At 36.3% G+C, this 27,541-nt stretch overlaps 1 long non-coding RNA gene across 1 annotated transcript in view; it reads left to right on the forward strand.

The window, feature by feature from the left end:
* The window catches only part of LOC139987217 (uncharacterized), a 145,735-nt gene that overhangs the window by 66,135 nt on the left and 52,059 nt on the right, over positions 1–27,541 (forward strand). The window lies entirely within an intron of this gene.

Below are 27,541 nucleotides of genomic sequence, written 5' to 3' on the forward strand. Positions count from 1 at the left end.
CTGTAACGACTTGGTGCTCAGTCAAGGCAAACTGATATTTACAGTATGTACCACTGCAGGAGACATTCGTTTTCTGTACAATTGCAATAGAAAGAAGAACCGTTTACCCGAGGACGATAACGGTACCCGACAACCCCAGCCCTTTGCTATCGTCGAAATTTTTTACTCAAACAAATAACTCGTATATATATATATACACACCTATGTATACACTTACATTTATTTACAACGAATGCTGCAAGTCTGATCCGAACAAACATCTCGTAAATATTCAGATAACTTTGCGAACGAAATTCCCTGGCCGAAATTCTCGAAATACGAGTCGCCAGAGGTGGTACTCATTGGTCGAGATTATTACCGATTTTGTCACCAGATAAAGGTTATAGCCTGACCAACGAAAGGTTAACACCATAGCAGGTCGTTTGCTCCATTCGAGCACCACGATAGCGTTTAAAGCAATTTAACGGAACAAACGCTAAAGCACAAAGTGCGGAATGCTCGCGAGAAACGCTGGGTAAACTACGGAAAAGCTTCTCTCCTCCTTCCAGTGAAATACCGTTCCATCATCGTGCTGCTCTTTTCTTTCGATGCATTGTATTCTTGGCAATCCATACTTTACTTTGGTAATTATTGATCGTTTAAATAAAAACTTTGGTATTTAATTTAGAGTATCGTGTGAAATTTAAAATCGTGTGAATTTCTGGATTAGTGATCGTAACTTACGTTTTTGGAATTACATTCGAAGCAACAAATAAATATAATGAAATTTCAAGCTAAAGATATCAACCGGTAAATTTATATGTTTATTTATAAACTGAAATTTATAAAATAAAATTGTGTGAATTTCTGGGCTAGTAATCGTAACTTATGTTTTTGGAATTACATTCGAAACAACAAATAAATATAATGAAATTTCAAGCTAAAGATATCAACCGGTAAATTTATATGTTGATTTACAAACTGAAATAATAATACTACGATAGATTAAGGGGCGTATTCAGATAAAGCTGATGTTTTTTTTATTAATTCAGCAACCTGGAATTCCCCCGTGAAATTACATCTTTTACGCGTCCCAGACGAGCATTTATGGAAATATAATTCCTTCTTTCTGTATCCTTTATTCACAAGTCGCAGCGCGCAGGAATTTAGCTGACGAACGAGATCGTGCCACGATCTAAACGATACGACGCAAGTTTCTAAGAAACTGTTTCAAAGGTTAATCGGATATTGCTGAAAGTGTACTCCTTCCACTTGTATATCAATTAGTCGTATACACGTATAAAGATTTTGCTAAACATTTTTGGAAAATTCTTGTATTAAATAAAATCTCCTTGATAAGAATTAAAAATGAAATATAAAAAATCCTCGATAACTTCATAGAAGCTGCTGCAATTAATTTGATGTCACGGCTAATCACTTAATAGTAAATCAATTAAAGTATGGCGAATATGAGAACGTTGATTATCGTAAATTATATTCCCAAAAGAAATTTTCACAATACTTCGTTTTCTCTAGTATCTACATAAATAAGGATTAATTAATCATTGTAACACCTTGTTAAACGACGTTGTATAGAAATATTCTAAAAAACCTGTATTTAACAATTCTCAATCTGAGAATTGAAAATGAAGTTACAATTAATCTAAACTTACTACCAATTCTAGTCTAAAATTATCTTCACAGAATCTGAGTATATCTAAAAATCACATAGCAAGGGGTTAAGTGAGAATTTAATTTCAGCACTTCGAAACTTCGATCTAATTAGAAGACATTAAATAAATCGAACCTAGTAACAATCTTTATAAATTTCTCCCAATCGTTACAGTAACTGTTGCTGTAACGAAGAAGATACCACGACAATTTTCTCGTAAGTAGCAATCTTTCGATCGTTTCGAGCGAGTGTTCAGCGCAATTACCATTTATAAAACACGAGAAGCATCCCCGTCGTTCCTGCTGACATTTACTTCCGTTATTTGTGACTTGCAACTAGATACGTGGTCCGTTTCGTTGGAAGCGGGTCAGTGTCGGTTGGTTCGCGAGGGAAAATTGGAACCGAACGACGACGAAACTTATCGTCGAATTCGAGCAACGGGTTATCACGCGCTGAAACGACGGATTTTTCCGACAGTTACGAAACACAGAGACCGCACTTTATGGTTTACACGTTAATGGTGCAACTTGCGGCTATCGGAGGTCCAGAAAGAAAATAGGAGAAAATGGAGAGAAGATTGTGAATTGGTCGAGACAAAAGGGTAAAAGCGAAAAAAAGAAGAAGCAAAGTGATAAAACAAAGCAAAAAGATAGTGCATGGAATCTTCGTAATGGTATTATAATAGTCGCCAGCATGATAAAAAAAAAAAAAAAAAAAAAAGAAAAAAAGAAAAATGAACGACACGAGAAAGTGAACTTTCGTAGCGAAATATTCATTTGAAGAACAAACTCAAGCCGAGATGCACTGGGTCCCTCTTAACTATTTCATTATCTTTTTGACCTAGATATAACAACCCTCTCCAAAAGCTTTGAATTATCCCCTCTGTGTTTATTGCTAACCATTATTTACCTATGCACGTGTATTACCTTTCAACTATTAACTTGGTTAATTAAATTTAATTAATTAATTTAATTATCTTGGTTATCAACTTTGGAAATTTGCCATTGAACTCGTAACTTTCTGTCAAAATAACATTATGTATGGAAAGTCCAATCTATAATAAATAATAAAATGGTGAACGAAACACCGAATCATGGACCTGGTATACGTTAATTATTCCCAATATTTGGAAACTGGTCATATTACATATTTCGGTCTTCATTAATTTTCCTTTTTTTTCTTATCTATCATTTCCCTATCTTTTTGATGTACGACGCAAGTTAAAGTAGCTGAGGTAAAATTGCAATCAGATTCTCGAACGGCCATCTATTTCACTGAAATTTCTACATTACCCGGAAGTGGATTTGTTTTAATGCCTTTCATTGCGTTCGTCCGGATTAAATGTTTGCGCTTAACGGCGTCATTTGAAGGTAATTACGGTTTCCACGCCGGCGAGATACAATCCTGAGCGTTGAGTAACCCTTTGAAGGCCGCCGGTTCATCTCGCAGGCCATGCGTATTTCAATGTTCATCTTATTATCCACGGTATCCACGCCACAAACGCTTTCTACTTTATTGAGGAAGGCCAACCTGGCGCGCTTAACGACAAACACTTCGCCGCTGAAATAAAACGTGGCTCGAAATTATGTTCTTCTCAGTCCTCAAAGAACGGGGAGGAAAAGGAACGTATCAAACCTAAAACGAACCCGCCAATCTTTAACGGGAGGCGTTGTACGGGTGTCCAGAGTCTTTTTACGTTCTACTGTTTTTCTCGAAGAAAAGGACTTTCAACTTCAGTACACGAGTTGAAACTTCTCACAAATAATTTCCTCCTTTTCTTATCCTATTCGCACTCCGTTCTAAATTTATTGGATCTGTTTCGCAGAGAGATGATTTTTACTGTCATTACTGTCCAAATATCAAAGTAACAAGACAAGCATCAAAAAGTAATAGTTACTTCTGTATTATTATAAAGACACCTATATACATTTACAGTTACAGTCATACGACTTTCTTAAATTCTTCTTCTATACCTTACAGCTAATGTCCTCTTTACCCTATCGCATCTGAGCTCTATCCTTGTAGTCTCGTACAAGAGAATCCCTTTAGCGGCTGAAGGAAATATCGTTTCTGACAGCGACTCTAGAGACAGTGAGCATTAGGACACACGCAACTTCTTCATTGACTAATCGAATCGTGGTATTTCACGGCAAACGCACGAAATCTACTTACGTTAGACGTATCCGAGCTTACGTAGAAACCGGAGGGCTGGTTTTTCGAAGTCCAGTGAGAAGTAATGCCATCAGGAATACTTTCCTAAAGGGATCCTGAGGCATTTAAGGAGCAAGAGGGATACCGGTCGGGTCTAAGTGCATGCTGGCTAGGGTTACCACTATGGCTTGTAATATAACCCACGGCTTTTCGTCCGACGAAGACGAAGAATTGTATGGGACGGGTGTGACGAAGAAACGGGGCACGATGGGGATGAAGCTCGGGAACGTAATGGTATTTTCAACGAAGGGAGCCAACCCGCCATCCCTGCTGATGTTTACCATCGGTTGAAAGTTTTCGGCGATTCGCTGCGATATCTCCTGGATGCTTGGGAAAAAAGCCGCTCAGTTTTACGCCAAATATCCCGCGCATACGATGAAATTAGAATAAGTTTGGAAGGAAAGAAACTTGTTCGGTCTATAGATCCAAGTATCGTCGATTGGATGGAAGAATAGCGTAACTAAAAACAGTGGACTTTTTTTCAACAGATTGCATAGAAGTGGAAAGTTATTAATATAACCCGATTATTTAGCGATGATAAAAACCTTTTTTTATGATTCTACGAAACAATATTGAGTTGAGTCTTAACAGTTTTTACTAAATTGTTATTTATTTGTATTCCTTACTATTAAAAACAGGAGATGAGGTTAGATATCTACATACTTTCCTGTTTTTCGACATTTCTGTGCTCAAAAAGATTAGATTTCCTTCGCGTAGATGATTCTTTTTTACGATTATTTTCCAGATAATACCAAGAACGCTGATAATACTAAAATTCTTAATAATTCTGACGTCGCTCTTTCCGATCTTTAACGAAAATTGCATAATTCCATAAATAGGGCGATTAAAAAGGATGTAAGAATTAAAGAGCTCTTACCGAAATGGCTAAAAAATGCTTGGGTAGTCAACGTAGGTCTTAAAGACAATCCTTTCACGATGAAAATAAAAATAAAAAGATTCGATGTATTTCTTGATGTCATCTCACACAGTTACCAAAAGTCGCAGCGGCAATGCAAGGCTAATAAGTAGCCAGTATCAACGCGATACTTGAGACACAGCGAAGAAACGTCGCGACGCATCGGTCTAGTCGTGGTCGTGCCTTTTTGAATTTTCAAGTACGAAGGTTGGCGGCATCGGAAGAGGACGGGACATCCAATGGAAGAAGTGGTTCTCGCGTTGTTGGAGGACAGAGACACGGAAGAAAGATCGGTCGAGGTATCCAGACAAAGCTCAAGCTCGAGAGAGACATTGGTAAATTGGATTACCGCGTTCTTTCTGTTCCCTGGATTCTTCTCTCTTCGAATCGGTCGTCTCCTTCTCCCTTCTTTCACCGTGAAATTAATATCCGAAGATGAAAGAAGCTGCGGCTCTGGTCCACACCGGCTCGTTCGTTGATTCTCGGATCACCCTTTCCGCCTTCGCTGTCTTCCCTCGCTCTCTCGTTTCCTTTTTCCCCCTCTCCTCCTCGTTGGTCCGTCATTTACATAATATGGAATAAATCGTTGAAATTCGTCGACCCTCTGGCATTGGCTGCTCCGCGTCGACGTGAAAAAAGGAGGAAAAAAAGAAACGAGAGAAAAAAGGGAAAAATCAAGGGGGAGAAAAAGGGTTTGAGAAAAGTGCGAGCCAGAGACCTTCTTAGTGGCTAATAAGTAATTACGACACGCACCGTAACGAGGAAGAAATGCGAGTTCGGCAACTCGTCGATTTATTTTCGACGAAAGAGGGCTAGATAATTTGTTGGATTCGTAGCGTTATCGTTAGGTCACAAATCGAGTAATTTGGCTCGTGAGCTCGCAGTTTGCTTCACGGTTCTTTATTGCGGTTATCGATTTCATTCGTTGTTTCTGTTTATTTTCGTTTTTCTTCCTCGTGCTTTATTTTTTCGTCTTTTACTTTTTCTATCTTTATTTTCCATCGGTTGCGTTCGTAAGAGCAAATAGTGTTTTCTACGATGCCGCAGGAAAGAATCGTTTTCTGGTGTTAACTGGAGAACGTTTCGTATATTCTGGTCTTTTTTCGTTGGCCTGTATGTGCTCGTATCGCGTCCGAGGAAAGGTTTACTTTCACGTAGCCGAGAGCTGTGAAATTATCTGAGGTATCGGAGGCTTTTTGTTGTTCGTGAAACGTCGATTAAAGGACCCGTTAAACCAAGGTGTACGAGATGCGGGGAGACTAACTCTTCTCTTAAATTAACCGTGGTCTATCTACAAAGTAGCTTGGGTAAAATTAATTTCCTACGAGGATTTTTGTAAAACGGCGGGAGCTCTATTTCTCGTAAAATTTCCAAGAAGTTAAGGTTGAAATTTTGTTGCTATCCAAAGCTCTTAATCGATATACCCGAACACTTTCCTTTAAATTATTGCAATAGTAAACAGTGTTTTCGAATAATTGGTTATTGAATGAGACTTAAATAATTCTATCAGAATTCCTTTAATGCACTATCAGTTATCGATATAAACCAAACATCTTTCAATCGTCTACAATACTAAATTTTTATTTAAATCAGATTCAGCATTAATACTAAGTATAATCTTTTGTTTCGATCAGATTTACGATATCATTTAATGTAATTCAATCATTTGATATTGGATGGTATTCAAAATTTGAAAGCTTGTATTAGCTGACAAATTATTTATAATATTATTACAACACCTAGTCCAAAATTCCCTCCGAAATTCATCACCAAAACAGACCAGAATCTACATCCACCACTCTTCGCTAAAATCTGATTATCAAATGCATTTAATCTGAAACATTAACACGCCACATGAACTCCACATCCATGTACCGAACAACTCGTTACATTAAACAGTGCCCGGAGGTACGTGGTTCCATTACAAATCAAATTGGGCGTGAATCCCGCTATCATAACGCTCAGTCACCATGGATCTGCATGGTCTATGAACGCCTCAGAAATCGGACTGCAAACCGCAAGCAGAAAAGGGTTACCTCGAACTCAACGAAGTTTGATGGCGCGTCAGAACGCGTGTTAGTTAAACGCGAGCTCCGTATTTATCCGTGGATCTTCGTGTCCATCGTGACCGAGCCGCGCCTTTCGAATAAACTTCTATTTGGCGTGCATCATCCCGGGGAATTGAGGATTATTGGATTCTCGTTAGAGCGTGTAGCCAGCGTCACGCGAAAATCCGTGGTCGGCTTTAGCCGTGGCAACGATGCGCGTCGCAGCCACCATCGAAGATTATCGATGGACGATGAAAGCTAAGGCAGGGGTGGCATGGTGACTCTGTAAGGCATATTCTCTCCCAACTTTATCTCATAAACGATCCCGGGACCGCTCTTATCGATCCTCTGTCGGCACGATAATGGCTAGAATAATTACCAGAATAATTAGGACGTGGCGATGGCAGGCATTGAAGAGCAGTGAAGCGCGAACGATCAAGCGGGACAAACTCGCTCAGACTACTTCACCTCTTCCCCATTTGATCCTTCGAATTCAGTAATTCGCTGCTATACTTTACTTTTGTTTTAATTTTTCTCATAATATATTGCTGGAACTAAGTCGATGGTTTTATGGAAGATGGTTATTGCACTTGGAGAAATTATACCACTGGATAGTGGTCCTGTTTTGAAGGGAGTGATGAAATGTAATTATAATTTTAACCCTTTACGTTTCTCATATTGTGTCCTGATCGTGTGTTTTTGGAAATAAGTCGTTGGATTTACGGAGAATGGTTTTATCGGATTTAGGGAAATGATTTAGTAATTATTACATTATAATTATGTAATAATTAAACGATTAGAGTAAGTTGTGCTACGCATTCACGATATACAATAAATTAATTGTATAGTTAATTGTACAACAGTTATAGAAACAATGGATGAAATACTGAAAATTATCGAAGTAAATATAGAATCGTAGAAAATCTTTGATCGGTATTCAATTTTTCTTCCTACGTATATTTTATTAATATCCATTACTTCGTTTGCTACTTTCATATATTTAAATCTCCGGGGCATATGGGTGACAAACAGTGTTTGCCAGCGTTGGGTCAAAGAATTCTGGTTCAATAAAACGAATTCGTACAAAGAGAACCGAAGTACTAAAATTCGTGTAACATTTGACGGTAGTGTGGTTGTGATAATTGGTACACGCGCTTTCCCATGTGCTGTTGGTTTTTTTGCTTTATTAATTAGCAAATTGATACAGCATCGATGTTTTCACGGTCTCTAAATGTTACACGATGCCACGATCCCCTTTAAAAAAATGTAAAAAAGAGAAAAAATGAACGCAACAACCAATAATATCATCGGGCAGATCCATCAACGGATCCGTCTATTTCGTTAATAATAAAAGTGCACGCTGTTGGGCTGCATACTCGTTTTACCTATGTACGTAAATTCCAGCTGCGCTGTATGAACGCGACATCATAGGGAACAAAGTACTATATAAATACGTATACGAGTGTACCTATTGGAAAATTGTCGACTGCATGCATGTTCATAACATTTTTTTAATTAGCAAAACCACGGTCTGATAGAAGAAAAAAACAAAAACAGGAATTTAACGTGCGCATCGCAGCAGCATATCGAGGTTTACGTTGGCGTAAAAAAATTGAAAATCTGTATAAGTAGAAAATATTAAACCTCAGAAAATAGCTTGTTTCGTTGAAAGCGTGTTCATTGTTCGATGTTTAATGGTTATATACATATAAAAATGGATGGATAATGTATTATTACACGTTATTTTTGTGTTCGTCAGATTTCCTTTCTGAATTTAAATCCTTCATACTCTTTACATTTTCAATTTTGATCCCGTGAAAATTTGTAGATAGCTTGGAAATATCTTATCTTGCAATTTTCGTTCAACTTTGTACCACGATGCTTGCCTCGAAACGAGAAGTATAGAATTAGAAGGAAGATTGTGAGATCTCAGCGATTCTCCGAATCACCAGCGATTTTCTTTCGCAGCAAGCTCATTGGAGGAATTCAAAAACTCGCGAAACAAAATGAACGAAGTAAATGGACAAAATTGTCGTTGCTTACGAGTTTATGGAATAAAAATCCTTTTATTTAGTACACACGTTTCGCAACAATACAACAAACGTCATTGAAAACGCACATTCGTATTATGAATTGTCAGTAAAAATCGGGCATTTAAATTATTAAACCATCCATCATTCACGAGCAAATTGCGGATGTTTATGCAAATTCATATTCTTATGACCATTACTAAAGAAATAGAATTTATATTAAAATTTATTTCACCCTTCAAATATTATAAATAAATACTTTATTTTTGATATTTTATATAAAAATATATATCATATGTATTTTGTACGTTTATTTAAATTTCAATATTTGAAAATTACATTTATGTTTCCCATAAATGCATGGACATTCTCAGTTTAGTGTTTCGCCCACGATTGTTCAACAGTCACCACTTTTCTCTCTGTCAGTATCATGCACGTAAACACGTTTGAATACTCGTCGAGAGATAGAGTGTCGTCGCCTTTGCGAACTTTCCAAACGAATTAATCACTGGCCGTGGCTCGGTTCGCGCCTCGAATTTCGGTCGAGCGGTGCACGCGAAAGGAGACGTTTCAACGAGGGAGGAAAGAAGGGGTTGGGAACACTGGTCCGTCCTCCTACGGTCCATAAATGGCGCAGTGATCCGAGAATGCATTAACAACTTCGGCATTATCAATTCTCGTATAATACTGCGGGAGAGAAGTTGGCCCGAAACTTTACCAGCCGCTTTGCCTCGCAAACAGGACTACATTCTGTATCGAGTGCGACTTTGCCTCCACAAAGACGCGACTTGGACGTATCACGGGCTCGGGGTAGGTAAACGGATAGTTGATCAATCGAATAACTTTCCTTTTTTATATTTTCTATTCTTTTTTTTTTTTTGGGAGGAATTTTGGTTTTGTATTTTCGTTCTTATTGTAAAAGAAACGTCAATCTACTTGTACGTCTTTTCTTTCTTTCATTTTTTTGTTCTTTGTTTGAGATGAGATAAATTGTGATGTTTTAATATTGTTCTTATTATAAGGTGAACAGAATCTTGTATTCATTATACGTCCTTTCTTTTTTACGCGTTTTGTTCTCTTTTATGAGACAAATTTTAATTTTATTCTTGTTATAAGATAAAAGAAACGCGACTGTATTTATACATTTTTGAGACATAATAAATATAATAAATAGGTTTCATCGAAGTGTCTGTATGTGATATGACATGATAATTCTCAGGTTGCAAAATGAAAAATGAGAACAATAGAACGTTCAGAAATTCGTATACTAAGGTCTAAGAGAAGTCTTACCCCAAAAGAAGTTTCGTCTGCCAACTATTCTATAACCTCTACCAGTATACAGAAGAAGTTCAATAACTTGATTTGACACGACACATGGCAATAAAAATATCAAATAAAAAGCTTTAAATCATCCAAAACTATATTAAAAAATATTTTTCAGGGAAATATCTATACATATAATAAGACAGTAAAAGGGTATTATCTGTACATTGAATGAAGAAAAAAAAACAATCACTCATTTCTCACAACAGCTCATAAACTCTTAAGTCCAAACAACTAATTTTTGAAATTTTTATCTGTCCGTTTGCTTATCTGTTTGTACTCGTATCACGAAAAATTACTGCACGGATTTTGATGGGGTTTTCTCCGTTGTATAGCTTAATGTTCAGGAAAGAAAACACAGTATGTTTCATCTCGATCCGTTTTGTAGAAGCTCAGAAATAACCTGGCATCCGAGTCGTAAGCGCACATATGTTCGGCAGAGATCAAGCAACGAATGCTTTTTATTCGTAAGCAATAATGAATGAAAGTTGTTTGTACTGAAATCGAACCTGTTCATAATTAAATAGTTTTTACTACGGAGAATAATCCGACTGTTGATATAAAGGATATGTAGGTATTTCATTCATAAAAATTCATCTGCTGAAAAATTGTTCCGTATATCAGTAGTCCAGGCGAACTAAGTCGCGGACATAGGTTAGTTGAAAATGGAAATGTTTTGCGGCAATCGTTTACTATTATAAATCTGCAGGGTTGCCAATCAACCGTTGATTGATTCGCGAGTAAGCTAGCGTGTAAATAGGACGAAGGATGAATTTGCAAGGTACATGTACTCGCAAGTTGCCGATGTAAACGTTACGCATACAATAATTTACTTGGATGTATATACATACACGTAATATCGTTCACAGCTGCTTGTATCGAGCGTGGCACACACGTTCGCGAAGCAGTACAACATCCAAGAGGGTTCCCCAGCCTATTTGGGGTTGGCGCGTTCGCGCGCGACTAGCTACGTGACACATAATTCAACCAACTCCATAACCAAGTTCGAAGTTATACCGTCCCGGCAGCCAGGCTCAGCGTCCCTCCTGTATCCCAACGTGTCCCTAGATTACGTTTCCTCCGACCCTACGATAAGTTGCTGGCACGGTACTTACCTGGAAGCTACGCCAATGCTGGCGAGGCACTACTTCGTTGCATTCGATGGGGTAGCAAGTCGAGACTTTGGAGTGTATTAGTTCGGTGACTTTTCTTTTTAGAACAGATTGTTCGATGTGGAGTTGTTGGCTGCGATTACAGCCGACTATAAGATACGAGATTATACATGGACTCTAGAGAATTGGTACAGCTATACCTTTTGTTAGAATTATCTTAATTTATGACGATTTACAATTATCTTAATTATCCTAATTTCCACTGCGTTCTTTGCATTATTTTGGAGTTTCAATCGAGTTGGAATTTTATCGTTAATAAATTTTTTAAGCTTGAAGAACGTACGAAAGTATGAAATCTTGTTACGCATTTAAAATGACATTATTCAAATCGTCTAAATAATATTTAAAGCACCAACAAAATGTTTGCTAATTACAGACGAGAGATTGGAATCTAAAAATTTACCAGGTTTAATTTTGAATTAATGAGAGAAGGCGATAAAGTATTATCGAGTAATAAAGTTAATGAAATAAAGTATAATCGAAAGTACAGGTGAATTACTTCTTAATATCGAAAGCGATTTTCGAATCAATGAATTCTATAATCGATTGTGGTTTTCAGAGGCTTTCTGGTGAAAATGGCACACAATTCTTTGTACATTTGTACGAGACAAAATTTAATCGATTGAAACGATAGAACAGTAAATGAAAATTTGTATCTTCAAAGCAGTCTAACTGCTCTGCCTCTTTGAATTATCTTCTGGTATCGAGATGGTATTTTTGATCTACAGACTTGTTTCATATTCTCTCGTTTTATTCTCGTTTGTGAACTTTCATTTTAGTATCCAGGTGAAGCAACACGTTTACATGTTATCTGCCGAGTGCAACTCCAAAAGTTAGTGTTCTCTATATATTTTGCAAGGATTATATTCGTCCCTGGATGTGAAAAGTTTCCAAAATCTCAGAACTTCAGCGTGGTAGTCTATTCGAGCAACATAATGGAAATCGTAGCTGGTGTTGAAACGGAGAAAAATCCTGTGAAAGATAGAGACACTGTGTACGAGGATATGTGAAGATTCGTGGTACATCTTCACAACTGCCCACTAAAGAAGTCGAAACTTAATTACTAAGTTAAATATAATAAATTCTTGTCATAGTTCCTTTATACGTCACATGTAATAAATTCTTATGATTTATAGATCGTCAGCCGCGCCGGCCATTCAATTATACACTATTCATTGGTATTAATAATTTACCACAGATGTCCATATGCACAAGCATACATCACAAAATCGTGACCAGATAAAAAGAGCTTCATGAATAGATTACTCGCATATTTTTCACCATATTTGTACAGCCCATTTGCTTTATGCTAGAGAATAGTTTACATTCATCAATAAAATGTATTGTTACTCATTTATCAATCTATTGACAGATGGATGAAAAGATTATCCGGCTAAGTCAGTCCTCTTCTTCCTAACCTGCCATATATTAGGTTGTCCAAAAAGTTTCTTTCGTTTCATATGGTGATAGATGAAGAACAATTTTTGTCTCATATTATTTTATTGGATTAGCTATGATCCATTTCGTCTTATTTCTATTATTATATTCGTACATAATTGAATAAACTAACATAAACCAGAAAACATTGTGCGTCTATTATTTCCTTATAAAAGAAACTTTTCGAACAATCTAATAAAATTGAAAGGTTGTGTAAAAATAAGAGATATATTTTGCTCCTCATTCAGTCTGTAGATGCAGATGGTTAATTTAAAGTATGATAATTTCCACCAGTGGCAAAAATATGTATCTCTGTGCTGTTTTTATAATCGTGAAAGTGATCCTTTTACATTCTAAACCAATGAAAGCTGCGTTCCTTCGTCAACTTTCCAACCACGAAGTACACTTCCTTTTGCCATCCATGGACGAATATCGCAGGAATTTCTCTTTCAGCTTGTGCACAGCTTGCATCGCTTTGCAAATAAAGAATGTATATAGATGGGCTACGGCCTCAGGTGGTTGCACAGAGTATAAGGACGCTTTAACTCGCGATGGCAACCGTAAACGTGCTGATATTCGTCGACGGAACGAATTGCGTGGCTTGTATTTACCTCGCGGCTAAACCCACTCGCGAGTCTCGTCACGGTTTGAATCGAGTCAAGAGGAAAGTGATACACGTGCAGCAGCTTAAACGACGAGCCTTCGAAAGCGAGCCACGATTCTCGATTTCCGTGGCTTTCTACGGTCACCAGTAAATGGCACGAAACGTAATTGATCGACGAGACTGATCGATTAAAGAGCGGAAGGACACGCGGCCAGATTTCCGATAAATTCACCGGACTTAAGAGGCTACAAATCGACGTTAATAGCGGGGCATTTATGGCCCTAGCGAAGAGGAAAAAAGATTGTAAGAGAAGGTGGAAGGAAATGAAACCAACGATGGCCGTACGGTTTCTTTTCATCCGGTTGTAGATACGGCGAAAGGTTTCTCTTTAAGTAGATCGCGAAACGACAGGTCAAATTCTACGGATCGTAAATTTGATCTACTGGGATACAGAGACGAAATGAAGTTTCTATTACGCAGGAGAAACCGTTTCCGTGTGCTTGCAAACTTTTCGATTTTAGAGCAGAAGGAAATGTTCTTTTAACGTTAAACTGCGCCGTGCAAGATTGTATTGGTCGATGAAAACTCTGAGAGTGCTGAAATCATTCCCTTTGAATTTGAGGGATTATAGGTGAGAGACGTTTTGCGAGAGATAGAGAGTTTAAATTATGGATACTGTTTGATTTGTAGATTGGTTTGCATTTCTAATTCTAGTGGATTCTACGTACACGTATGTTTAATGAAATCAAAAATAATTAGTAATTATCTTCTTATATTAACGATGGTTTATAATAATATTAAATTAATCATACAATTTTCTGTCTTTACGATTAGATAGACTTGATCAATCTAGAATGTGTAATTTAAGCATCCACGATGTAAAATTTGTACGGGAGACTTTTGCGTCAGGGATTAACATCGATGAAACGTTCTAAATAGTACGACACGCTTTCAGTTTGAACACGTTTTGATTCCTTTATCAACATTTTGGAGAAGTAATTCAAAAATGACCTTCAAAAACTGAACTTTGATCTAATCTAAAATAAACATAGACTTCATTGGTTGTTCAGAATTTTTTCAGTACAAGAAAAATTAAGAATGGATCAGGAGAATGTATTTAGTTTAATGTAAATTTTCTTTATCTCCGGTGTAAAATTTCCTAATGTAAACGTGCATAGCTGTAATAGAAATGTAACATTTAGAAGGTTTGTCCATGAGATCAAACCAGTCAGGAATTATTCGAGGATTTCGAGAAAGAAGTTACGAACAGTGAAGTTCGTTGATTGATATTCGAGGATACAAATCACTCGGTTGGATAGTTCGCAGAGGGCAACGTGAAAACGTCTCCAGCAAGAGGAAAACTCCTCATAGAGGATCCGCGATTTATACCTTGATGTATGCGAGTGAACGCAAACAGTGTAGCAATAACGTTAGACGTAAAATTGATATCTACCATCAATCTGATCCTCCCTCCGTGACAGATACGTACGAATAGATAAAGAAAGCGAGAGAGTCCATGACCAGGACTGTTTGTATTCGTTCGTCTACGCACCGACAAAATCTATGAAAGCACCAGTCCGTGAAATCGTCGAAATCGTCTGACGTTGGCACGAACGTTGTTGCTTTGCATCTTTTCTCGTTCCATCCGGAGGAAACGGAGACTCATACGGAGTTTTTATTACGGTAAGCCAGTCGAGAAGACGCCCTTTCAATCAGAAAAATAACTGATAACCTGCGACATTAAACTTTTAAGACTCGAGTGATTATGACTTGTGAAATTTAGAGAGAAACGATACCAGAAAATAATCAGTAAGATTTCTATGCAAATTTGTGCTTTTATTAATAGGAGCAAAACAGGAAAAAATACAATTTAGATGGAGATTTATTTCAGCTACTAAAAAAATATAACGTATGCTCTACTTTGGATATTTTATATATTTTTGCATACTATATGCATTCTATGCATTTTTGCACCTTCAAAATTTTGCATAAATGCACAAAACTCCACGTTCTAATAATTATATATGTCAAAAGTGTACAGTTTGTACGATAGATATATAATTTATTGTCGTTAATTAACCGTATTACGGTTCTCGATTTTCTAAATCTCACTTTTGTCTCAACAGATAAAAAGACTTTTATTTTGTTTTAAAGGTATTTATTTTTTTAACATAAAATTAAAGTTGCGCATATTAATAATGATTCTGTTATACTTGTATGAAGTTGCAGAAATTTTTTAACAATTGGGAAATACAGTTGTGTTTTAATCGTAGTTGAACAAAGTTTACTAGCTCGACCCAACTCTCGCACTATATTTATCTTTTAGAACGCGCTATACATTGTCGGGTGTATCACGAAGTTCCAGCAACTCGTAAACGTAACTTCGCACTCGTGTCGCCCTGGCGAACTAGTAAAAATTTCACTGGCAACATTTCTTCAATTAGGGAATCATTTTTGTGCAAATGAACGCGGAATGCACGGGAGCTAAGCATACGTTTATAGAAATTATTTCGTGGCAGTGGTATTCAACCCAGTTTCAAAATAATTACAATACACGCGCCCGTGTATTCACATAAACTACGAGCCCGAAATATTTCGAAACAAAAGGATAACACGAAGCGACGAATACTAGAAAAAAAACTGGAACTTTTTGTAGTTAATGGGGACGCAATTTGCTCAAAAAAAAAAAAAAAAAAAAAGAAGAAAAAGTCCGGTAAAAATTGTCGAAGAAACGATCTTTTGAAATTGAGGACAAAGAAGTAGCGTAATTTCGCGCGAAGTTTTCTACAAAGAACTTCGAGAGTGCTTCGTGATTGACGTTGGTTTATAGCCGCTACAAAAAGTATTGGATCATACCGTTATTTTCCAATGGGGCATTTTTTTTATCAGTATCTACACTTTATCTTTATAGTAACAAATTTTTTGTGGTCTTGTGAAAATATTACCAAATTATAAGAAATTTAATGTACACATACTTCGATCTGATGAATTAGTACGTAAAAGTAATAATAAATACAATGCTATAGGAATATTTATTACAACCAGCGTAACATTTCGAAACAAAAGAACATAAAGAGACAAATATTAGAAAGAAATCGGAATTTCATTATAATTAATGATTACACAATTCGTTCACAAAAAAAAAAAAAAGAAAAAATTGAAGATCCTGCAAAAACGAACAAAGAAGTGGACACTTCAAAATATAGGACAAAGTAGTGGCGCATAATTCGACATGAAGTTTTTTAAATTTGAGGATGCTTCGTGATCGTTATTGATTAGCTAGATTTTCAGCCGACCCGACCCGTATATCGCGGCGCGAGTCCAGCAAAATGCAAACTCGACGATGAATTCTCTGGAAATTCTCAAGTTCCGTAATCATCGCAATTTCGTCGTACGTGACGTAATTTTGAATCAGGATTATTCAAATTCTGTGTGTGCCCGGTGCGAAGTCGGCCACAGTTCGCAGACGGTGTTTCGCAGCCGCGGACCGGTTGCCTGGCTATGTTTGGTGGTGAGCTTTATGTCAGCTCACTAGACTACCTGTCAAACTAAACTCCGACCATGTTGTCGGTGTTAGGGAGATCCACATCGTTTTGTGGATAAAGGGGAGAATCACGGAGGAAGAGAAACAGGAGGAAGAGGGACGGACAGCCTGAATGGAAACGAAACGTGCCAGGAAATTTATATCTACCTATTTATATCGGCCATGAGAATTGAAACATCGATAGTGCCTAGATTCTCAAGTATTTCTTTATAATGTCAGACGATGTTTTAGGTACTGCTATTCTGAAACTTTGAATCTTTATTTTATTATTCTAAAAGTTGGGAATATTGATTGACATAATTAATGTTCTAATTATTTTTAATTAATTGTGTCCTATATTTTCTTAGTCTTTAGTCAAGTTGAAGTTCGTGATTCCCTTTATATAGTAAAGGGATTGATATAGATTGCTATGAGTAACGTGCAATTTAGGATTATCGTAATAGAACAGCATATCTACGACTAGAATCTTAAAATTTCTTCAAACGTGGTTTAACAGATAATTCGTCATATTATTCGACTCTGTGCGAAGTGAAAGTAGAAGCTTTCGCTCTCATAAACATCTTCTTGGACCATGAACGAAAGAAATTTTCATTTTCTGCTTGGAATTTTTTCGAAGCGGATTACGAATTTCTTCCAAATGAATCAATATGATTCTTTAGCAGACATACTATTCAGCTACGGTTAAAAAGAGAAACTGCTGATGTAATAAAGTCGTCTGGGGTTGAAAAGAACGTAGACTTAAAATTGTCTGCAAGTTTTGTCAGTATAGCTCGTAAAATCGGCCCTCACCATAGATCTAGCGTGGTTTCAGAATTTCATTGGCACGTCTCGCTATTGAAGTTTAAGTGATTTCGTGTTCGAGCCTTTTTATCTCTCGCCTTTTGATTCAAGTTATATTACCATATTCCTGGTGTTATGACTTTTTCCGTGAACTGCGGAAACGTTGGAACGTCCTCACGGATTTTATGGTTTATAGCATGTAAGAAGGCCTCGTGTTTCAATATCTGTGCACGTTAAAATATATTAAACTGGAAGAACATAAAATTCAAAAGTTTAATCTCAATCTTACTATTTTTTCGCGCGAATAAATCGTCCACGCGAAATATTCTTACTATTTTAAATTCTAAGAAATAAATCACCTGATAACATCACAAACATATTTTAAGTGAAGATTATAGAAGACAAAGTACGAGTCAACAAGAGAAAGGAACTAAATATTCTAAGAAATAAATGTAATATCATAAACAGGTTCTAATCGAAAATTGTAACAAACAAAGTCTCAAGAGAAAGAAATTAAGTTTCTCGTAGAAATCTATTGATTGAATTTGTGCCCAGATGAGAGACAGTATATATTTGACAAGTGACGTAGTAGTAGTAGGAAAAATTGCAGACAACTTTTCTTCAACATAAATGGATACATCACAAATAATTGTAAAGTGTATTAATTGTCAGAATATCAAGAGGGAATAATCTATTGTAATTATCATAGTATATTCACTCTCATTTGCTTCCAATTCTCTTAATAAACTATAACCCATCATTCATGATAATTGCACATGAAATTTTTAACTGTCAAACGAATATGAAACAACATAATAAGAGTAACATCTCTTTCTCTACAAAATGCTTATTTCTTTGCGATAGTATTTCACACGACAGAAAGAATTCCAACAAAAGAATAGAAATATCGTTGACGCTCTTTGTCCCACAATGACAATCCTGCCGGCTCCGTTTTTCAATGTTTTATCAAACAGACATTTCACGATTGTTCGATTCGTATGGAAGGATCGAACGTCAATCTTCCTCATGGTTCGCCGCAAATGGTTGGCGAAAAGGTATTCGTAGACCGTTACGTAGATGGATTTTCTCGCGGTTGGCTGACAGAATTCTGTAGGTTTCCCTCGCGGGAACGCACTTCGAGCAGCAGCTCCGTTTTCATGTACAACGGTTCTAATTAAGTGTCAGACACACCAGGGCGGAAGCGACGCGTAGCCGGGCGCATTAAGGCGGTTAAGGGGTTAAGGCTATGGCAAGTGTTGAAGAAAAAAAAAAAAAAAAAAAAAAATGAGAAAAGAAGAAAAGCGAGAGACTAAGGTGCGGCGTCTGCGGGGGAATTAAAAGCCCGGAGGGCAAACTCTTATCCAGCCGACGAAACGCGATAATGGTTGAGCCGCGCTGTAAATCTTTGGAATTAATCCTTCGTCCCTTTTACACTCCGCGTCTTCGTTTCCTTCCCATTGTACCTTTCGTCGACTTTTTGCCATTCCGCCTTTTCGTCCCGCTATCGTCGTTAGCTTTTCCCTTAATCGCGCGTATTGTGTTTGTTTGTCACGCGATAATTATTGTCTGTTCGTTCATCACTGCAACTTCAAGATGTTTTTTTTTTTCGTCTTAAAATATAGATATTTCGTATACGTATCAGATAATAAATATGTTATGTAAGAAAGTTAAAATATGTTAAAATGTTATTATCAATAGGCACTGAAATATGATTTTTTAATTTTAGTATTTTAAATAAAACATTTTGGTTGTCCTGGTCGACAGGACAACCAAATTTCTATTTAGATGATAATTGTCGTCGTTCATTCCTTTAAATTAAATACTGGAACAAGATAGTATTTGATATATCAGATCAATATAGCATATATATATATGGACTGCTTATAGTTCACTGAGGTCAAAGGTGAAGGTAATTTTAGGCGGCGACAGAGTGTATTTCTGATGACGAGGAAACGCTACCTAGTCAGTCCGATGTAATGGTTCCCTTTCTTTTTTTACATCAAAAAATCACATCAAATTTATCTTAAAATTATTTTTAGCTTAGATTAGAAATTAGTTAGAAATTTAATTTTATATCCACTCAAGGTCCTAACCTTGGGCTTTTGATCCCGAAATAATCATAAGGAACATTTGAATCGCTCTTCCTAGTTTTCTTAAATTACACTTAAGTCTCCTGAAATATATATGTATGTAAGTCGATATCGAGTTCAATTATTGGTTCAATTTTTTGTCTTTCGATTCAGTGCTATAACAATTCTCTGATACTTTTGAAAATAAAAATCTTAATAAATATAAGATGTCCATAAACGATTGTTTTGTAGTTAACAATATACAATAATCATAAAACGTTTCATGCTTATAATATATCAATCTTCTAAAGAAATATTCATAGAACAACTTCATTTCTAATTTCAATTTACCATGAAAGTTAGTAAAACAGTATCCGTATTTCCCATTACTTACCGGAGAAATTGTAGCGAGAACGAAGGAACAGGGTGCATTTTTAATGTCGCGTTCAATTATTTCGCCTACCAGTTGCTGCATCCGAAACAGAATAAGAGTGCAACAAAAAGTTGACATAACCCGGCAATTATCGCTAATGCGCTTTCTCGTTGCCGTTTGAAGCCAAAGAAGAAGGTTTTCCTAGCAACCCCACGTTGATTCGAACCGAGGGACTACTCGGGAGGATTGCCATCTCGAATGTCACGGACGCTGGCAGACATAGTTTCCAGGTGTAAGTGCAATGATGGCTGAAAGGAACATGTCCCTTGGGCGTAGAGAACGCACGAGAATAGCTAAATGGTGCCGCTTGAATCGTCGCTTTTATGACTATTGTTCTGTTCTGTTTTATCATTTATTACATTATATTATTCGATATAAAGATGTTTAATAATTATAAAATATAATAGGAGGGGTGTCAAGATTATTTGTGAAAATTAGTTTCATTATGCTTATTTGAAACTATAAAGTGGGTTCATGCGTAGTAAAATAATATGATAAAATAATATGAAAATAATATGAATAATATGTATAACTATCAGTAATTACTAATAATTCTATGTTATATTTGTTAGATAGTTATATTAAAAAAGGTGAATAGCGTAAAAATAAAAGTCTGAAACACGTATTTAATTAATTTTACTATTAATATTTGTACAACATAAATATTAAGTAGTCTTACTTCCTAGATTATTCTTAGATTAGGTAAATATTTTCTAAGAAGTTCAAATTAAATCCTTCCCTCTCTTTTACTAAGAAAAGAAACAACGTTCGATCGATACATGTGTACATAGTCTCGATACATGTATAAAACCTGACTCGTAGCTGCTTTTAGTCAAGTTCCCTCCAAAGTTGCTGACTAAGTTTTATCTTATAACGAGTGATAGGAAAAAATTTGTCACCATCTGTTCTAGTATAAATTCATTCAAATATACCAAACTCGACCCTGAATATGAAATTAATCGGTATGATTTCTGAGCGACACAGTGCAGTCTCTCGTAACTATAAAACACATCCGAAATTTAAAAACCAAATTCTTCCACGCTTCCGAAGCTCGAAACCAATGTCTCTAAATTTGTCAATCATCGCCGCTATATAACGTGATCCGATAACACGGCAGGCCATCAAAGAAGGTCGTAAGCAGCTCGTATTAATTTAACAGGCGCGAAAGAAGGACACTGGAGGCGGAAGCGGACTTTCGATTGCGAAACGAGCAGGACAGGACGGAGCAGAGCCGCTAGGAAACGACCAGTCAATAATGGCGCTTTAAAATGGCTTAAGAGTTGCGAAACAATTCGCGGAGCCTCGGGAAACTGACAAATGCCATCAAAGTTTTAATACCAAAGTCATTTAAAACTTCGACCCATCCGTCGCGTGGCCCGCGAATGGAACTTGCCTCTTTACCAGCATCTTCGTTCTTCCTTGTCCCGTCTTCTTCGAGTGTTTCGCGTCTCTTACTCCTTCGTCTTCTATCTCACATTCCCTTTCTCTTCCTCGTTCGCTTTTCTCGCTTGTAGAGACAGCTACGCTCTAATCCCGCGACTACCCTTACCCAGCTATTTCGAGGCCGCGCATCCCTGTGTTCGTTGGAACGCAATCTCGCAAATTTGCTTTGTCCCGACGTGGAGGAAGGACAGCGAAGCGAGACGGAAAACCGTGACGCGGGAAAACCGTCGGCACGGGATCGAGTTACATTATTATTTAAATCTCTCGGCCTAGATTATTCTGATCCCCAGCAAAATGGATTTCTAACATCCTTCTCCGGCCATTCGTTTTCGTTTGCCACGTCGATTCTGATCGCTGTCATCGAATAGAGCTACAGTTGTTTCTATGCTGTCGTTATTGGTACTGCTAGGGCGATGATTAGATTTGCGGACTTTATTGCATTTATAGGAAATTTGAAAGGTTTTTTTAAATAAAATACAGTTGCATCATGAAAGATATTTGTATTTATTCTAGCATTTATCATCAATTATTGTTTAGTACTAGACGGCTGTTCGTCAATTTTCTTTGATAATTAAGAAGATATTGTTAATGATTTATTGATTAAGTAATTTATTCTACACATAAATACGTTCTATGGAGTATATTTATAGTATACTTTCGGATGATGATTTACGCCTGAACAGATATATACATCTTCTGAAAGTAACTTGGCAGTGGCAATGAGATTACATTGAACATAATGCCGAAATAACAGAATAGATAGCCAGAAACAGAAACCTAAAGACGATTCGCTTGCGTCTGTGTTTCCTTCACTTACATTTAGTCGTCGTGAACGTTAATTCCGCTCCAATTAAACTACGATACGACGTGCTTTTAGTCGGTACTCGCATTTCGTTGCGATACAAGAACCATATCCTCTTTTACCGTAGAAAAAGTACTTCTTCGCTTCGAATTCTCTAATTAAGTCCAATTTAAGCTTCCGTATACTTCACGACGATTCTGACCTCCTAATTTCTTGTCGATTCTTTTTTCCTTATAACGATATGAGCTTCTTACGAATTAATTCTTAAGTGTCAACACCTGAAATGTTTAAAGAGACGGTAAAAGGTAAGTAGGTACTACATCGCAATGATGAAAAGAAAATTAAATACGGATAAAGAAATTTTATTTTGATGTTTCAAGTGTCGGATAAAAATTTCACTCGTTAGATAAGATTATACATCTGTAATCGATCAGCGAACGCATTTCAAATGTAGAGGAATTAAAAATGAGAATTTTATTAAAAATTTCATTCAGAGTGTTTAAACAACTGAAATTTCCACGAATTATTGTTGTCATTCCTATTAGGAGTTTGAAAATTATAATATTTAAAGATTACCCGTTTTGTTATTTACTATCACAGGGAAGAGAACGTATTTAAATAGTAACTCAATGATTCTTCCATCTTCTGTATTAAATATTGAATATACTAATCGAATAATATGTTAAAATATTTGAATAATGTTAAACATATTTATGAAAACATACATATGATAACAGTCAAATGAAAGATAGCAAAATTTTTGGACTCATTCGCATTTTGAAATTATTACAGCAAATAAAATGATCATCGCCATTCAAATCATTTCGGTTTCAAAAGGATCCACATTTTCTATACAAATCCACATATTCAAATTTACATTTACGTTTCACGTTCTAAATTAGTCGCTAAAAGCTCAAAGGAACCAGTGGGAAAAGAAAGAAACAAAATGAACAAAATTCCTTTGGTCGAAACGACGAATGTGAAAGGAAATTATGAAAAGAGTTACAAAACGCTTCATCATCCGTCCCAGATATTTCCACGAAAGCAATAACGAGACCGGGATTCGACCGCAAAATTAAATGAAAAGAAAAAAAAGAGAATGAAACGGGGAGAAAAGGAGGTGCGTCTTTGCGTGGCGAAAGGAGAGCAACCGGTTCACGAAGCGGCAACTACTTCGCCAAAGGCGGCCGATATTATTTTAATTAATTTACGGGAAAATTAATTGCTTCACCAATTAAAACTTTCGTAATTTGACTCGAAGCTCGCCCTCCGGCTAACGTTCGATTCCGTTTCGCCGATAAGACGCCGGAGCCTCTCTCCTCGTCGTGTATCCGTCGATCGATCCATCGATTCGTTCAAGTTCGTTCACCATGGACTGGTGAACAGTTTATGAATAAAATAGAGAACAGTTGGTGGTTTCGAGTTCGTGCACGAATGACAGTACGATAACGAACGTAAGCTGACAGGTGAACGTAACTTATCGAAGAGCAATCACGATGGTTACTCGTCGTTGGGATACGATGTCAAGAATTAATATTCCATCGGGGGAATCGAGTCGAATTTCTCTGTGGAAGTTACCGGAAATCTCGGGAAATATGGTTTAAATGGGAAAATTAAAGGGAGAATTTTTTGTCGGATCAAGGGCTGACATTATGTAATGGAAATCCTGGTCGTTTTCGTGACAGTGACGCGATAGCGACGCGAAAAGTAGAACTCCAGAGGAATAATCGATTTTTCATTTTTACAGGTTTCCGGTCTCTGCTTTTAAAGGTTTATTGTGTCGTTAATTTATTGCTTGTGATATTTATTATTACGAAATTATTAGGCCATTTTATATGTTCTTTATCTTTAATTAAATATTGTTTTCTACTTGCGAAGATCTTATTTTAATTAATAGCCTACACGAGTTTTTAAATGAAAATTTGATAACGTTTGGAAAATAGAACTGACAGGAACTTTTCGAAAGTTAATTTCTCTTTTAATTGGCAAATGTAATTCAATTACGTAAAATAGAATTGCGAAATAAATGGACTACGTTCAGTTGAAGATAGCGATTAAACTACCAAAAAGTAATTTTCTCTTCTACAATAAACAATGACAACGAGATGACGTTTCTCATCTGTACATTATCAACCTGAAGTTTCGGCAGGTTGATCGTAGAGATAACAATCTGACATCGCCAAGAAATATTTGAAATATCATTATCTGGAATAATTAACTTGTAAGTCAGGCACATAGTTACAGGCATAAAAACTTCAGCAAGAAAGTAGATTTATCGGATAATTGAGCGTCACAAACTGAAATAGCGTAATATTTATTTTTAATATACATGCCACTTTTCTTTACCAAAGTAAAAACGGATAACTACCTAACAGTTGTAATTTCACTGTCGATTTTACGTTGTCATTCAAATTTACATTTTAATATTACATTTGAAGTTCCAATAGAAACTAAATTTTAATGAAGCATGAAATGATACATATTATACCCTTATTGTATTTGACCAATATTTTGTTGAATTGACAATAATATCAACGTCAATATTGTTCACTTTCTCCTATATCAAATTCGCTTATTAATTACTTTTTTAAAAAGGAAATCGTACTGATAAAATTTGTTACGCCGTAAGTGTCAGACATACCAGATATCCAATAATACTGAATTTCCCAAAGTTTATCAATTTCATTGACAAATTCATTCAACGGTTAGACATTTTTTTCAAAAAATATTCTGCAAATTATAGTAATAGAACGTGTATCGTAAATTATATGGGAGCAAAGGAAGAATTGTGCGGATCCTGTGGCGATTACTCGCGAGCTTGATGATCGAGCGAGTAGTTTTCTCTCCGCGTCTCGAAAGCAGAAGCCGTCGATCGCGAAAGTTACGAGCATGCGGGATCCTCGTTTTCATCGACGATGGTCATTATTTGCCAGCAAAACATGGCACGTTCCTGGGATATGGAGGCGGCTGTATAGCCGCCGGAAAAATAAATCCCATCGATGAATGCGTTTTTCGCCGGCAGCTGGATAACCCAGATGCATACGCGTTTGCCTTTGCCACGGTGAAGGGAAAAAGAGCTATCTGGGTAAAGCGGAACAGAGATAGAAACACAGAGAAAAGAAACAGAGAAGTGAAACGAGGTAGGAACAGATTCGGTCGCGCCCATTCGATTTAGAGCTCGGTGGTATCTTTCACAAATTAATCCCTTCCAGACGTATATGTATGCGACTATTCGATCGTGTTTTTTTTTCTTTTTTCTTTTCTTCTTCTTCCTTTTGTTTTTTCTTTTTCATAAGTCAGCGTTTCATATCGCGGATACGCGTGCAACAAAGAAAAAGGGAGAACGTGGTAACGTGGCTAGAAATGAAAAAGAAAGAACAGGAAGAAAGAAATGGAGCAGATGAAACGCACGAAACGGTGCACAAATTACACAGGCTGAGACAAAGGAGATGGAAGAGAGATTCCCGGAATTACGCCCGCGGTTACGGTGCAATATAAATTAACTGATAATCCTTTTGATAACGAACGCTGTGACCCAATTTCGAAGTTAATACAATCGGAAACCGTATCGTTGACGCTTAATTGCCAACCACGTATACGAATGTACGTACGTACAGGCGGCGAGGAAAATTGAGGAATAGTTAGTTCGGGATGAATTAATCGAATTGTCCTTGCTGCGCTGCAAATACCGCGCGGAAACAAAGAAACACCATCGAACAAGTTTTAGATAGCGTATTAACGTTATTGTAGGAATTCAGTTGAGGATGGAGGGAAAATTTGAAAATTATGCACAGTATTTAGAAGTAGATAAAAATTTGGTTTGTACTATTAAGATATATATTTAATATTGAGAATTTGTTTATTTTGATTTATTCTTAAATACCACGATAATAAATTCAGCATATTCAAAGATTGAAAAGCACGAGTATAAAAACGTGTATTTAAAATGAAAATAAATATGTACTTGTGAAATTAATTTTAGAATTATCAATTTGTTAAGTATCTGATAACAATTCATAATTATTTCGTAATAAGTTATTTTCTACCTTTTCTGTTTTTTGACATGTAAAACAGTCATAAGAATGTTTTTGATTAAAAAGCGTTTTTCGCGACGCGAGTGCCAGTGAAATCGCTTAACGTAAATGCCTCTCGTCGAAACAAAATCATACATGACATTATCAAAACGGCACGTGAAAACGAACGAGATGAAAATAAAACATTCTGCGTTCAAAGGAACTGTCGATACGCAGCATGGAAGCACAAATTGATTGCGTAAAAAGCGACAAATGAATCGGCGTTTAATAAACGAGATAAAATGTCACGCCCTTTAAATGTTTCTGCGCATTTTTATTATTTAATGTGTTGCAAATGTAGAAGATCAGAAGTTTAAATATCAATAATTATATCTAGCCCTCTTAATCACGTACTAATTATAATTATACGTGAATTACGATTCACAATTGCGTATATTTAAAATATTTTCTGTCCCATTCCATCGTACTCTTTTCATTTTATTCTATCCTCGTGAAAATATGAAATGTTAGTAGGAGTATTGTTAGACTACAAAAATAATACACTAAAGCTAACACACTAAACGAATATCTTCTTATTGTTAGATTCTCTTATCACTCAATCTCTTCATTCATATATTAGGTTGTCCGAAAAGATTTTTTCGTTTTATAAGGAAATAATAGACTCACAATGTTTTTTGTTTTATATTAGTTTATTGAATTATGCACGAACATAATAATAGAAATATAACGAAATGGATCATACCTAATTCAATAAAATAATATAAAACAGAAATTGTTGTTCATCTATTATCACTTTATGAAACGAAAGAAACTTTTCGGACAACCTAATACCTTTAACGAAAATATGTCGATCTCCTTTTTTCAATATAGAGAAAAAGTACCAATAAACAATCTTTGATATTTCAACGCTTTTCACATCTTTCTTTTCATATCTCCTAGATTCTAGATCATAGATTAATACAAAGAACTTAATCATCCTCAAACGATATAGTATAACTGAAATAGCTTAAATATTCTTAATGCTTCTTCATTCTATAAATTTAC

Source organism: Bombus fervidus, chromosome 1 (assembly GCF_041682495.2).
Source record: "Bombus fervidus isolate BK054 chromosome 1, iyBomFerv1, whole genome shotgun sequence".
In the NCBI taxonomy this organism is placed as follows: Eukaryota; Metazoa; Arthropoda; class Insecta; order Hymenoptera; family Apidae; genus Bombus; species Bombus fervidus.